Source organism: Natrix helvetica, assembly GCF_964273705.1.
Source record: "Natrix helvetica genome assembly, chromosome: 1".
NCBI lineage: Eukaryota > Metazoa > Chordata > Lepidosauria > Squamata > Natricidae > Natrix > Natrix helvetica.
Window position 1 is genome coordinate 333,682,554 of NC_138548.1, and position 15,133 is coordinate 333,697,686.

General features: G+C 39.8%; 1 protein-coding gene across 5 annotated transcripts in view; it reads left to right on the forward strand.

Moving 5' to 3' along the window:
* The window catches only part of PRICKLE2 (prickle planar cell polarity protein 2), a 368,745-nt gene that overhangs the window by 198,144 nt on the left and 155,468 nt on the right, over positions 1–15,133 (forward strand). The window contains exon 1 of one of the 5 annotated variants that reach the window (XM_081942748.1): positions 109–172. The exons of the other annotated variants lie outside the window; for them this stretch is intronic. The gene's annotated coding sequence lies outside the window, so the exon portion shown is untranslated. Of the gene's footprint in view, positions 1–108; positions 173–15,133 lie in introns of those variants that run through there. 5 annotated transcript variants of the gene reach the window in all.

The window sequence follows — 15,133 nt, forward strand, 5'->3', positions numbered from 1 at the left end:
TAGGGTTTAGATTTGGGGGGGGGGGGGCGAAGTGCGTGGTAGGGCGGCCTATGTGCAGAAATACCCCCTTTTTTATATATATATAGCAGCCTTCCTCTTCCTCCTCGGGATAGGCTGGACTGGGCTGCTGGACTGACTGGCATTTGCCATCCTTCATCCCGGAAGGCACCAGGTTGGAAAAGATTCTGTTAACATGTTCGTGGGTTGAGACCGTGGGTGGGTGTTTCTGCTTTCATCTAATCCAGTGGTTCCCAATGTGGGGCCCATGCCCGACGGGGGGGGGGTACAATTTGATTTTTAATGGGGGCAATTTGAACCTTGTTTAAACCAAGTGAATGGCCTTTTAGGCTTCCTAAAAGTAGAATTCACTTTTTAAAGTAAAGTAAGAATTATATGGGGGGGGGGGGGCATCAAGATTTTAGAGATGCTTAGGTGGGGCATGGCCAAAAAAAAAAAAAGGTTGGGAACCACTGAATCTGTTCACTTTGGTTTCCTGAAAGAGTTCCTCCTCAGAAATTTTAAGATATTTTTTTAGAGTCACTCATGAGTTTATATTTATACAGCTAGTAACAAGCCCTGTGGCGGTTGGTAGTGATGGACAATCATTTTCCTGAATGGTCAGCTGTGTTCTCTGGAGTCTCTGAAGCTTAGGGTGTTGTTTTTCCCCCTCCCAGGGGTTTGTTTGCCCTGCCTTTTCTCCCTTGGATCAGTTTCCCCAGACTGGTTCTTGGGGAGTGTATTGGAAATCAACTGCCATGATTTGAATGGTGGAAGGTGTGAAGATGCCAATTAACCTAGCTTGAAAAGTGCTCCTTCCTAGTACTTGTCTTGTGGTAGTGTCATTGGTTTTTTTTTTTTAATCCAGTTCCTTGTTTAGTGGTCTGTCTTGAACTTATCCTGCTCTTCTTTAATGATATTTCACATTCCGCAGAGCAGTGTGCCCGGAGGAGAGAAAATCAGGATGTCTCATGCCAAGAGTTAAATGGGTGATCAGAGATAGTTGTTGTGTAGCTTTTTCGCTGAGGGAGAAAAGTCTGTGCTTGTTTCATCTGATTGTTGAAGGATGCTTTTCCATTATCTTCTTGTCATGAGCTTGGGGCAAATCTAAGAGTAATTTCCGTTTGCTCCAGGTGATGTGCGAGCTGTATCAAAACTATTCTTCCCCTGAATATATTCACAAGCCTGCTCATCATAACAGGGTTTAACAGGACAGCACATTTTCGAATAAGTAACTATACTTAAGAGTCTCTGAGGCGTTTTGATATTCCTGAGCAAGTCGCTGAGCAGGAACGCTCACAAATATTTATGTCTTTTGTTAATCTTAAGTATCCGGAAGGTTTAAATGCACAATCTTCCACTATCTTGCACATGAAGACTGTTCCTTTTTGTGGTGGTTTTAAAATCAAGAATAGCTCTGAGGCTGTGGGAGGCAGCGGAGGGGGGTGGGGGGTCGGTCCTTGCAAAACAATTTCCGAGAAGAATTGCCAGAGCAAACATTTGGAATGGAATGTCTAAGACGGTAAAACAGTTTGGAGGAAGGGAAGTAATGCTGGGAACAATTGCAGGGTGGTATGAAAGGCATCTGATGTTAGAAGGTGAAGAAAAGCTTTTCTATCGTTCTAATGCAACATGGCTTCCAAACAAGAGTTTTGTGTCCGATTCTAATTCAAGCATCTCCCTCATCTCATCCTCATCAAGCATAGGTGAGGGGGCACATTTGGGAGATGACCCGAAGTCTGCTGCTTGCGCTTGGGTAGCCCAGTGAGATACCCACTGCTGTTTTGTGCAATTGTTGAACTCCCAATTTGCTTACCTTCCCCTTTAGCATGCGTGCACTTTTAAAGCTTGAGATCTACTTTTTTTTTTTACCCCCAGTTCTCTTCCTTGGTAGCAGATTTAGCTATGCATCAGCTTTGAAAATGTTAAGTGCCTGCATGCTAGACATGTAGATGGACTTCCAGTTAGGTTTAAAACAAAACAGGAATCTGGAAGATGAATCATTCATTCATGGGGAGGGAAAATGGTTCTGTTTATTTAGCGACGAAGGACTTTATTGAGTTGGAATGTTATCTTGCTGAATCGGAAAGTAGGATTAAAAGAATGTGCACCCCCCCCGCCCCCTGCCAGGATTGCAAGCCTTTAAGAGCATACTCATGTTATACCAATTGCTGTGGAAATAATGTATATCCAAAGGTCTATTACTCCCTAGGTTTCCTTCTTTCCTGCCCCCCTCCCCTGCCAATTCTGCTTCCCTGCTAAAAAAAAAAAGTGCACTTAAATGCTAGCATCTGCTCAGGGCACATGGTGGTGTGGTTTGCATTGCTGGTAGAAATATGACAGCTCCTGAGAAGTTGCTTGAGGTTCCGTTTTACAGCCCTCCCATATGAATTTTTTTAAACAATGCCTGCCTTGCAAAGTCCAGCTCTTGGTACAAACCTGGCATAAGATTATGAGAACAGTTAAAAAGGAAGATATGTAGAATCACGGTCTGATAGATAGATACAGGGAGGCTGGCAAATAGATATCATTCTCTGGTGCGTAGGAAATAGTTCCCCTTTGTGCTGAAGGGCTATGTTAACTTCACACCCAACTTCATTGGTGGGAACGCTTCGTAAGTTTGCAACGTTTAAGGCGTCTCGTTTAAAGGGTGTCCTCTTGAAACTTGGAGAGCGGGCTGAAGGATCTCCCACCACATCTGTCATCTCGCTCGTCGCCACCATTTGCCAAAGTTACCCTTGCATGTAGGCACAAGAAACAAAAATACAGGGTTGGGTTGGAGGGCATCATTAAAATGCCTTTTGTTCTACGAGATGCAGCCGTGGTTGCAGTGGCAACAGGCTCTCTGTTATGACACCCGCTTTTGAAGCTGTCTGGCAGAGACCTGCTAAGTGGGACATTCCTTCCTGTTCCCAGCTGTGAACCCAATCAGACCCTCATTTCCCAACAGCAGCAGTGCTTTCCAGCCTCCCCACCCCTCTCTCCTGCCCCCACACAATTTTCAAATTATAACTGCAGAAGATACTGCTTTCAAATCTTGCTATCTCTGACTCAAGACCAAATGTAAAGAAATTTAACTAGACATTTTCTGGCTTTCACAAGTGATTTGGAGAAAAGCTTTCAATGCTACAGCCAAAGTCTTATTGTTTCCTTGGTCCCTGTAAAAAATGTGAAGGAATTAAACTGAGATAACCACAAGGATGATAGGAAATGCAACCAAAAAAGGAAAGCACTAAGTAATCATTTCTAATTAGAAGTCCAACTGAGGTTCATTGTATGGAAAAGAACTCCACATTTTGTTCTGATGATTTTGGCCCATAAGGTCAAGATCCATTTGTTTATTTAATAACAAATATCTTAGATAGAGTCATGGAATATAGGAGAGGTAACCTATGTGTCAGATATTTTGAAATTCAGCTTCCTTAGACTCTAGTCCAGGGATGGTGAACCTTTTTTGGCTTGCGTGCCAAAAGCGGGAGGAGCGTAGGGGGGTTGTGTGCGGGTGTGTCACACCCATAATGCAATGTGTTCGACCCCAGCGTGCATGCGTGCATGACCAGCGCTCCCCTCCATTTTTGGCGTGCTTTTTTCACCCTCCCCAGGCTACAGAGGCTTTATAGGAGCCTGGGCAGGCCGAAAACAGCCTCCAACCCCCCCCCCTGGAGTTTGCTTATGTTTGCAAAAAACTGGCCCTGCAGGAGAACTGGAAGTTCGGGAATGTACTTCCGGTTTGCTCGTGGGGCCAGTTTTAGCCTTCAGGGGCTTCAGGAGGCTTTCTTGAAAGCTCCGGAGGGCAAAAAACGACCCTACAAGCAAACCGGAAGTCACTTCTGGTTTGTCCGTAGGGCTGTTTTTCGTCCTCCAGAGCCTTCAGGGCAGTGGTGGGTTCTAGACGATACGCCTCGGTACGGGTGTATCGGTGCCTGCCGGGAGTACCGGGTACCGTTCTGGTACGGTGCTCCAGAGGGCCCACCCACCTGTCCGCCGTCCTTACCTGTATTTGAGCTCTTCTGCGCTTCTGCGCATGCGTACGGAGCATACGACACCTGCACAATGCTCCGCCGAGCAGCTGGACCATCGCAGAGGCGTCGCAGAGCATCGCAGGAGGTAAGGACGCATGCACAGTTTCATGCGCTGCACCTGTAGGGAAACTGGAAGTTCGGGAAGGACTCTAGAGGGTGAAAAATGGTCTCAAAAGAAGGCCGAAGTCAGCTGGCCAGCGCGCACATGCTCTAGTCAGTAATTCCATTGGCCAAGGATCATGGGTATTATAATCCTAAATGAGGATCTGCAGCTTGCTTATGTTTGCCATGTAGCAGTGCCTATACATGTAAGATCAAGATGTCCTTGAATTCTGAACAGTATTTTTGGCAACAGTATGGAAGTGGCTTTCAAGTGTCCATATATGACAGCAGGTAGAATTCATTACAAATTGTGTATTTTCTCAGAAGGAAGATCTCTGTTTCTGAAAAGTCTGGAAAATGAAAAAAGTCTCTTAAGTTAACTAAAAATACAATATTGAAAGCAAATACAGTCTCCCTTTATTGGGGATAATATTAAACTCCAGGTCATCTGCCATTCCCGTTAATATGGCATAAAAATAATTCATTGGCACCGAACTATAGCCAAAATAGAGACATTTGACAGGACTTCAGCAGCTAGTGTTAATTGGGTTTAGGAAAGCCATGTCAGTAAAAGACAGGTTGAAATCTTGTAGGAAGATAATTGGATGCTGTTGGACTACTCATGTTTCCTTAGGATGAGCTTCTTCCTATGATAGCAAAATGGGCAAATCTTGAATTAATCCCTTCTGAAGGTCATTTATTTTAGTTACCTCTACTCTCCTAACTATTATTCATACAGGCAAGAATTAGAAGTAAAAGAGTCAGAATAAAAGTTATAACAAGAGAGAAAAGCCAAATTGCAAATGATAGCAGCAGCCAAAGACAATGTAAGTCAGGACACTTTTTAATGCATTTTTAAGCAATGAATAATTGTTGCAGGGTGAAAATCTAGCCCTGGCAATAATTTGAAAAATGTCAGATCTCTCATTTCCCTTCACTATATAACACCATAGCCTGGGCAATCAACTATAGAATTGGGCCTGTGATCTTTGCAATTAGGTGAGCAAATTTTTCTTTCATGAAACAGAAGTGTACATCAGTGCTTCTGATAAATGCTGTGAGATGAGTTGGCCCCTAAAATATATAACCCTTTTCTTCAAACTGTTTCTTAGTCTCTTTCTACTTTCTCATCACTACCTGCAAATCTATTTGAAGCTGACCTTGTTTTCTAGCAAACCTTTTGGGGCAAATGGACAATTTTGAAAGCATCTTGCAGGTGTCACCTGGCTTGTTTTTTCATAAAACAACAATTATGGGGAGTGCAGTTTTTAGCAACAAACTGATTAGATAGTTCTGGCTTGCTCCTTTAGTCTGCCAGGTTTGATTACCTTGTTCTGTGCACATAGGCACGCACACACACACACACACACACACACACACAAACACACCAAAAAACACATTTATATGTTAACATATATAACTCCTCCAAATTTGACTATCTTGTTCTGCGCGCACACACACACACACACACACACTTATATATTAACATACATACGGTAAGTGTGTGTGTGTGTGTGTATCTAAAATAAAGAAGAATATTTATAAAGGAATTAGAATGCAGCAAGAAAAGTATAGCGTGATGCCTCTATAATCACTATATCCACTAAAAGTAGATTTTCTAAGAGTTGGTCATTTAACAGTGAAATAATCTTAAGTACTGTATGTATAAGCTACCTTTCATTCTATGAGATACTATTTTACTATTGCCAGTTGCCATATAATTTTAGACCAGCTTTTAATTGCGTATCAGTTTTTATTTTTCCAAGAATAAGTTGTAATGCTCTCTCTCAACCCAACCCACCTCACCAGGTCGTTGTTGTGAAAAAATAGCAGGGGGAGGTGTGTTGGATATGTTCCCTGTCTTGAGTTATTTGTAAAAATAATAAAGGCAGGAAACAAATAACAAACAAATAAATAAATACCAGGCTGCAATAAAAAAGGTCTAATACAGGGGTGTCCAAACTTGGGAACTTTAAGACTTGAGGACTTCAACTCCCAGAACTTGGGAACTTTAAGACTTGTGGACTTAAACTCCCAGAATTCCCCAGCCATCATGGCTGGCTGTGGAATTCTGGGAGTTGAAGTCCACAAGTCTTAAAGTTCCCAAGTTTGGACACCCCTGGTCTAATAGATTTTCATTTGGACCTTCAAACAGTGATAAAAAAAGAGCCCCGTGTGCCGTACATAATGATTACATTTTGAATAATTATCCTCCATTCCTGAAAGGTTATTTTCCAAAATGTTTGAATAGCTGAACATTGCCACCAAAGATGATAGTGAATTTCTTCTTGTATACAGTTTGCTCACCAGCATTTCTTAAGTTACTGAACTATGTATCTGATTAAGCATAATAGAGGTTAAATGCCATCTGTGTGCAACCTTTAATTATTTTCTCTTTAGCTGAAACTGATTTTGTAGGTTTAGCATGCCAGATTAAAACCCATTTAGCTTTCCCAGTGTGGGAATGTAAATCATTTTCTGAGATTGCTGTGACTCCCTTGATAGTATATTTGCAGTCATGTGAAAAAAAGTCAGTACATCCTCTTTGAGTTCTATGGTTTTATGTATCAGAACATAGTAAAAATCGTATGGTCTTTACAATTCTTAAAAGCAGGCAAGGACAACACATGCTATAAACACATAGCATATACCATGTCAACATTTTTTTTTGGGGGGGGGAACCAAAATGGAGAAGCCATCTATGAAAAACTAAGTACCTCTTAGGATTCAATGGCTTGTAGAACCACCTTTAGCAGGAATAACTTGATTAGATTAACAGAGTTGGAAGGGATCTTGTAGGTCATTTAGTCCAACCCCGCCCAAGCAGGAGACCTTACACCATTTCTGACAAATGGCAGTCCAATCTCTTCTTGATGAAGCTCCCACAACTTCTAAAGGCAAGCTGTTCCATTGGTTGATTGTTTTTGAAGTCATCATTTTCTGTATGACTTTATCAATCTCTTATATCATAGTTTAGTCACGTGAAAAAGTAAGAGAATCCTCTTTACCATGCTTAGTTTTCTCCATTTTGGCTTTCTTTTTTCTAAAATAAATAACAATATGGTATAATATATCGTGTTATATTTTTCATCTGAGGTTCTATTGACCTACTTTTAAGAATTGCTAAGGACCAGATGATTTTTACTATATCCTGACATCAGGGGTGGGTTGCTGCCCGTTCACTTCACCAGACACTTCACTTCACGCAGACACACTCTGCGCGCATGTGCGCAGTTGACTATAAATTGTTCTGCTCATGCACAGAACTTGAAAAATTTAGTAACAAATGTGCCAGCGACCAAGACCGGTAGCAACCCACCTCTGCCCGACATGTAAAACCATAGACCTGAAGGAGGATTCTGTTACTTTTTCACATAACTTTATGTATAGACCATACCAACTCAACTATAGTAGAGATGAACCTTTCATATTTTTAAGTTGCAAGTCAGTCAGTATCCATTCTTCAATTTCTGTTGGAGACCTACTTCAGGGGTGTCAAACTCGCGGGCTGCAGGCCGATGCATCATACATTGGCCATGCCCACCCTTGTTTTAACGAAGAGAAAAAAAGTCGAAGACATGATGACGTGAGTTTGACACCCCTGTCCTGCATAGTCATTTGGCTGAAATGGACAACCATAGAATTAAAATAAAATAATAGAAGTAAAGAAAGTTTTCAATGTTGCAGTGAAATGAACCAGCTATAAACCATTTTGCTTGATGTTACCTAAAAGATTACTGAAATGCTTTCATGTTGTAGGTTTACTGTTGTTGTACAATTCTTGGAATTATGTCAGTTTTCTATTCCCCAGTCCTTAAACTGAGGATACTGTACTTATTTGCATGAAAAGGCAAAGCCTAAAATGTGATTGAGGACAGACATTTCACGAGTCTGCTATTTCTATATGCTATTGTGTTTTACTGGGATCATCTTGGGAAAAGATTATGTGTTGTGTGTTCTTAGAAGTGCATGATGTGAATTGCATACTTGGGTCATGTGATGCAAAATGTCACAAGTATGTCCTTGGCAGAATGATGTCACTGCACTATGCAGACATCATGTTGTAGCTTTTTGATGATGTTTCTAAGATCCTGCCATTTGAGTCTAAATAGTGGTTTAACTTGAAATTATTCTAATTCTTATTCTAATTTGGGTCAGATTTTTACCTAAATGGTTGAATACTTTCAAGAAATGTTCCTACCCCTTTAAGCTTATCTTTCAAGTTTTTTTTTTTAAAAAGTATTATCTTTACTGCATTGCCAACAAAATGCTGTTCAGTCTTTTTCTATATAAACATAATGGAGTCCAATAAATTTCAATTTTTGTTTTATAAATCATAATTTGAAGCCATTAACACTCTAGCTATAAAACTTAAGATATTCTAGACAATATAGGAACCTCTAATTTATTATCCCATGCATTTCTTAACATCAGCTTTTCAAATTGATTTATTGATATCTATAAAAGCTAATAGTAGATTTTTAAGTTTTAAGGTTGTTCTAGTTAGTATCGCAGGGATGTCAGGAGCTGAAAATGCTGCTTATCTAAACAATATTGTTAACAAATGTAGTATTCGTAAATGTAGGTAATCATTTTATTACATCTGTTAGATGATAACATTTTTATTTCTGACTAATCTTCAAGACTTTGCTTAGTCAGCAGTTTGCTTTTTCATGGGTTATCCAACAAAATAAGAAGATATTTAACTGGAACAGAAGGGAATTTTCTTAATCCCTGTGAGTTTTGAATTATTGCGTCCAAAAAAGATTCTGCAGAATTGTTTGCTTTAAACAATCCAATCATTAATAAGGGAAAATTGTTTGTAGAATAAATATTCAGCAAGTAGAAAACTTTCTCCAGTCTACAAATCAGATACTTTTGCTCTTCTACTGGTAAGATTCCAGATTTTCTGAGGGTTAAGTCTTTCTTTTTAAAAAATCATTAAATGAAGTTGGAGATTTCATATTGGTTTAATTGTATTAATAGATACAACTGATATTTTTTTGGGGGGGAGTAGTTATTATACTACTTGAGGCTGAAAATATTAGACAAATATTCCAATCACAATACTAGCTGGACTAACTTGGAAAAAAGGTGAAATGGATCTCATTTTTATTAACATGGTTGAAATGGTTGAATGGCTAAAATGTTAAAAGAATCCTTGTCTCATACACTTAAGGAGACTTTCGACTTAATCAAATCAGTGTAAAGGCATTTGTATCCGAAGAGCTGGCTCAGAGATCATCCAAAAATTATTGCTTATATCATTAAATGCATTTCTTCAACTTCAGCTGATTATTGTAAGTAGTGTCAAAGCTCTTTATCTCCCGTGGAGCTGTGATTTACTGCCACCTAAGCAAATAAGGTCCCAGTAAACATCATACCTCTCCTTATTCCTAGTGAAATATTTAAGCATATTCCCCAATGAATGAGAATTGAAATCTTTCTGATCTGAACTCTCTTGATCAGATCAAAAGAGGTCCAGTTTCTTGCTCATAAACTCAAAATGTTAAAGCTGTAATTGCCACTGTTAATTATCATCACTAAACTTGTAACATTATCATTCCCAATCAACAGCATGTATATGTATATAAATATGAATGCTATAAAAATAAATACATATGAAATACAGGTACAGACTAAATAACCTACTTGCAAATGCTAGACTAATCTGCAGTAATCTTTTGGCTGGCTTTATTAGGCTAGCACATAGAGCTTAGATAACGTGTCAGGAATAACAGATTGCTTATCTGAATTTTAAAAAAATATATGAAAAGCCTCTGAAAGTTCCAGAAAATAAGATAAAAATGGCAACAGGTAAACTCTCTATAAAAATGTAGTAGTCTGAGCAATGCTATCTCCTGGATGGTTTAATTGGGTTTTTTTGCACAACTGCAGAAGGTTAGCCCACATCAGAATTTTTTGAACTTTTTCAGGCCATTATTTTTTTTAAAAAAAAAGAACTCTTGATTGAGAGTTAAAACTCTGATAATAGAAAATTGGCTGCATTTGAGTGAACTTACTTTTCCCTCCTTAGTCTCTCAAGAACCATGGGATTCTACAGAACACGGTTGGCAAAAAATCATTTTTGTATGTCCTTCCAACTTTAGAATTCAACGTTTATATGATTCACTATGAGAAAACAGGGCCAACTGTTTCAACAGCACCAGAGCCTCAAGGAAAAATGCATTCATTAAAAGGCAAATTATTAAATCTGCCATCTAAGAAAACAGATGGCAGGACGTCAAAGATGCTCAGGAAAATGCTTTCCAGTTGGGCAGAAATAAAACAGTATGGCAACAGGATAATTCAAGGCAGAATTACAGGTTCCTATATTTTAAAGTTTGATTTTATTTTTTTTACTTAATTCATTTCTGATTCTTCACAGTCAAACAGTCTAGCACTGTTGCTGTTTGTGGAAGTTTTGGGGCAAGACAATTTGACATACGTTTCCCTGAAATGGCCTTCATCCAATTCAACTGGAAATTATCAGAGGAGCCAGTCCTGGTGCAGGATATTTAACCTTAACCAGAAGTAAGGCATGGCCATCCAACTTCTTCCTTCAGTGCTGAGGAATTCAATGTCAAAACAAAAAGCTGTACTGGAAAGATATCTGGGAGTTTGAAAGAGGTCTCTGAAACATTAAAATGCAATGCACTCTACAAGGGGCTGCCCTTGAAATGTATCCAGAAGCTTCAATTGGTACAAAGCAGGGGTGGGTTTCACTTATTTTTACCACCAGTTTGCTGCACGTATGCTCGCTTTGTGTGCACATGCACCTTCCATGCATGCACCCAGCTTTCTGCTCTCTCTCTCTCGCACCTTCCGCACAAGCGTGTGGTCTCAGAAATGTCGCTAAATATGATGGCTTAGTGCCTGGGCGGGTGAGCGGGCTCACCCATGATCTCTACTCCCAGTTTGCCCAAACTGGTCTGAACCAGCTGAATACCACCTCTAGTTCAAAGTGCAGCAGCCCACATGGTTTTGTGCAAGTCTAGATTTGCACACATGTCATCTGTCTTGCTGGAGCTGTGTTTTTTGGTGATTTCCTTCCAAGTCCAATTCAAGGTTATTTGCAGGACAGTTCCCCCCACCCCTTACATCTACCTGAGCCAGAGAGGCAGGATATGTAATGGGTTCCCTCTCTTGAGGAGGGCCATCTAGTGGGACCAAGAAGAAGAAACCTCTCTGTGGTGGCTCCTTCCCTGAGGAACATCATCCTTGAGGAGCTAAGATTATGAAGCCAAGGTTTTGCTAATGGACTTGTGGACCCCAGGATGGTATGAAGTCTATCAAGTGGTTTGTTTGATTTTTGTTGCCAGGAGAGTGCAGGTTTATTGTGTTTTGTATTTAGGGTTTTATTTCTGTAAGCCACCTGGAGTCGCGGTGAGTGAGTTGGACAGCTGTATGCATTTTATAGATAAGAAACAAGCAAGAAAATATTATACTCTCTCAAACCCTAGTCTATTTGTAGCCTTATTTAGATTTTGCAAAGATGTTGAGGTAACAATCTTTCCATAAACAGTTTTGTGGCAGATAATTGGCTTACTTCAGGTAGAGATAAAAACTAATTTGTTATTGGGTTCCATTAACATCACCCCCCCCCCCCAAAAGCTCCTGATCTTGAGATTCTGAGAAGGGAAATCCTCCTTGTAAGATGTCTCTCAATTAGTAACTTTTCTAAGGCCCGAAGTCTGAATGTAGGAGTTTCAAAAGTTGCAATGTTTAGCATATTATCCTCATTTGGAGATAAAAAATACTTCAGAGTTTCATTAAGAAGCAGTAATTTAGCAAGTTGGCAGATGCAGAATGTTTTTGTGCTACCTTTTCTGTATCATCATATTTCCATACCAAAGTTTTATTTCTTAAAAAAAAAAAGATTTAAAAAATGAAACACTCTCTAGATAGTTCAGTGGCGCAGAAAGTCTCCAAGACAGCAATAAAATACAACGCGTGCATGAAAAATAGAACTAAAACGTCTGTAATATAAACATTAAAAACATAAATAAAGTGCAAGCAGAAGATATGTTTTCACGGTCAGCTATTAAAAAAGCATTCTAAACAATATTAAAAGAAGTGAAGAGCAGATGATTATTTATTCCATCACCATCTTTATCACACTTCACTAATCATTTAGCTGGACACGATTCTACGTATTTTTATTTTCCCAAAGTATTTCAGGGGTTTATGAGCTTCAAATGGGTTTTTGTTGTTGTTGAGGGATACGATAATTTATAATAAATATAAAAACATGATCTTGAGATTAAGATCATGGTTTAATACATGCCAACTTTCCATTTATATAAGTAAAAAAACAGAAGAGGCTTTAAAAAGAAAAAAAGTCAGCTAGCCATTAATAGGGCCAAGGATCCTGAGGGCTGACAAGAGGTATGTTGAACCCCTGGGTACCTCATTAGTTCTGTGTGGTTTAGACATTAAATCCAGTTACTGCCAATCTGGTAATAAGAAAGGAACATTTTATTGGCAATGAAGATAGTTTGCAATACATGTAGATTAAGCCAATCCCCACTGTCTCCAGATAGGGCCGAGAAAAATTCCTGTCTGTAGCCTGGGAAAGCCGCTACCAGTGAGAACAGATAAGTACTCAGCCAGATGGACAAATGGCCTGGTTTACATAAGCCAGTGTCTTGTGTTTTAGCATCCCACTCAGCAGTTTATTTCCTGTGACTTGCAAGTCGCAGGAACATACCCCAGTTGGAATAGTCATTGGCTCATAGTTTGCTTATTCAAAGGGCTTCATGAATTTTCTGGATTTAATATAGCTCTTGGACAGTGTTTCTCCTCTGATGCAGAACAGTTATGATACAGAACAGTTTCTGTATTTCATTTCCATGACAGACCAATGAGGAAGGCCAATCAAGAATTTACAGTTTACATTATATAGATAATACATTCTGAGATTTAAGTGCAGTTCTTTACTTCCAGATGTGCAGGGCTTCAGTTCCTGTAATCCCCCAGCCAGCATGTACAACTATTAAAAAACAGGAACTTTCGGCTGGCAGGGTGCATACTCCAAAAAAAAAAAAAATGACAGAAAAGGATAAACAAAGAAGAAAGTGGAAGGAGGGAAGTATTTTTTTTTAAAAATTACATGAATCTTTATTCGCTGTTTTGGAATAGACTTTCAGTAGCAGATCTGCCTGTATTGAGATTAAAAACAGGCCTCCTATTGCGTTTACCTTTTCTGAGTCTTTACCCTTTGGATATACTTATGCCTTCATTTTAGATGAGCACATTCGAACAAAGGATAATTATTATAATAATCTTTATAAATCTGTCAAGAGGGCAAGGGCTGCTGCCCTGATTTTGAAACAACTGGACAGCCTCATCTCCATAAGTAGTATAACTATAGGAAAAATCCCCCCCCCCCTCCGAAAACTGGAGCTTACTTTAATTAATCTCCTTTCTTTCAAGTTTCTGAATTTCTAATATGAAATATTGTACAGGCGGCCCTCAAAGTATGACCACAATTGGACTGGAATTTCTGTTGCTAAACGAGGCAATTATTGAATGAGTTGCGCCTGATTTTTTGATATCTTTTTTTTTGGTTGTTAAGCAAATCTGTTTGTTCATTTGTTAAGTGAAACATGAGGTTGTTAAGGGAATCCTGCTTCTCCCAGTGGCTTTGCTTATTGGAAGCCAGCTGAGAAGTTGCAGTTGGTGCTGCAACCATCATAAATACATGCTTGTTGCTAAGTGCCTGAATTTTGATCACATGACAGTGGAGATGCTGCAACGGGTCGTAAATGTGAGGACTGCTCATAAGTCATTTTTTTTCAGAGCTGTTGTAACTTCGAACAATCACTAAACAAATGGTTGTAAGCCAAGGACTATCACAGAGAGATGGGCAGCAAATAAATTTAATAAATAAATAAAATATGCTTGCCGAAACTTGCATTACGCTGTAAATCCATTTTGCATTTATGTATAATCTATTGCAGTGATGGGGAACCTTTTTGCCACTGAGTGCTGAAAAGGGAGCACTTCGTGCATGTGGGTTCTTCTGGGCTGCAACCAGGAAAAGGCGCTGCCCAGGGGACATGCGTGTGCCAGAAAATGAATCTCCGGTTTCTGGCGCACACATGCGCACCGGCCAGCAAGTTTACACGCACCAATCAGCTGGCTGGCACGCATGCCCACAAAGGAAAGCAGAAGACCAGCTCTTCTGGGTTCTGGCGCTGCCACACGCACAAAGGCTAGCTGATCGTCATATGTGCATGTGCGCCAGAAACTCAGAAGAGGAACGGGCAACGCTAAGCGTGCCATGTGACATGGCTCCGGGTGCCACTTTGGGCACATGTGCCATAGGTTTGCCATCACGGATCTATTGGGTTTTTTTGTTGTTTACTCTTCAGTTAGTTGTGGTATCAGTTGATGATGGAGTAGTACATAAATGTTTATTATTGTGGTTTATAAACTGTATAAACCATTACCGTGAGAAAGTGTATTGAGCTGCAAAAGACATAGCAATAGCACTTAGACTTATGTACCGCTTCACAGTGCTTTACAGCCCTCTCTAAGCAGTTTACAGAGTCAGCATATTGTCCCCCAACAATCTGGATCCTCGTTTTACTGACCTCGGAAGGATGGAAGGCTGAGACAACCTTGAGCTGGTGAGAATCGACCTGCTGGCAGTGGGTGGAGTTACCTTGCAATACTGCATTCTAACCACTGGGCAAGCACAGCCATACTATATTACTGTATGCCTATTTGATATAGCCCTGTTTTCACCCATCACTTCAAGAGAAATGTTATCTCAAGAGATGCCAGTAAATTGGTATATAATTATTGAAACACGGCGGGATTCAGCAGATAAGAATCTGAAGGCGCACTTGCATGAAGTAACCGAGCCCGAATAAATTAGAAGTCAATCCCATGGTGGACCTGGGGCTTTCATAGGGAATTTGCTGAGGTCAGCTTGTTTTGGGCTCTTGTGACATTAAATAGCAAAAAGTCTAGTAAGGCAATCCTGTTTGGCAGAATTCAAAATC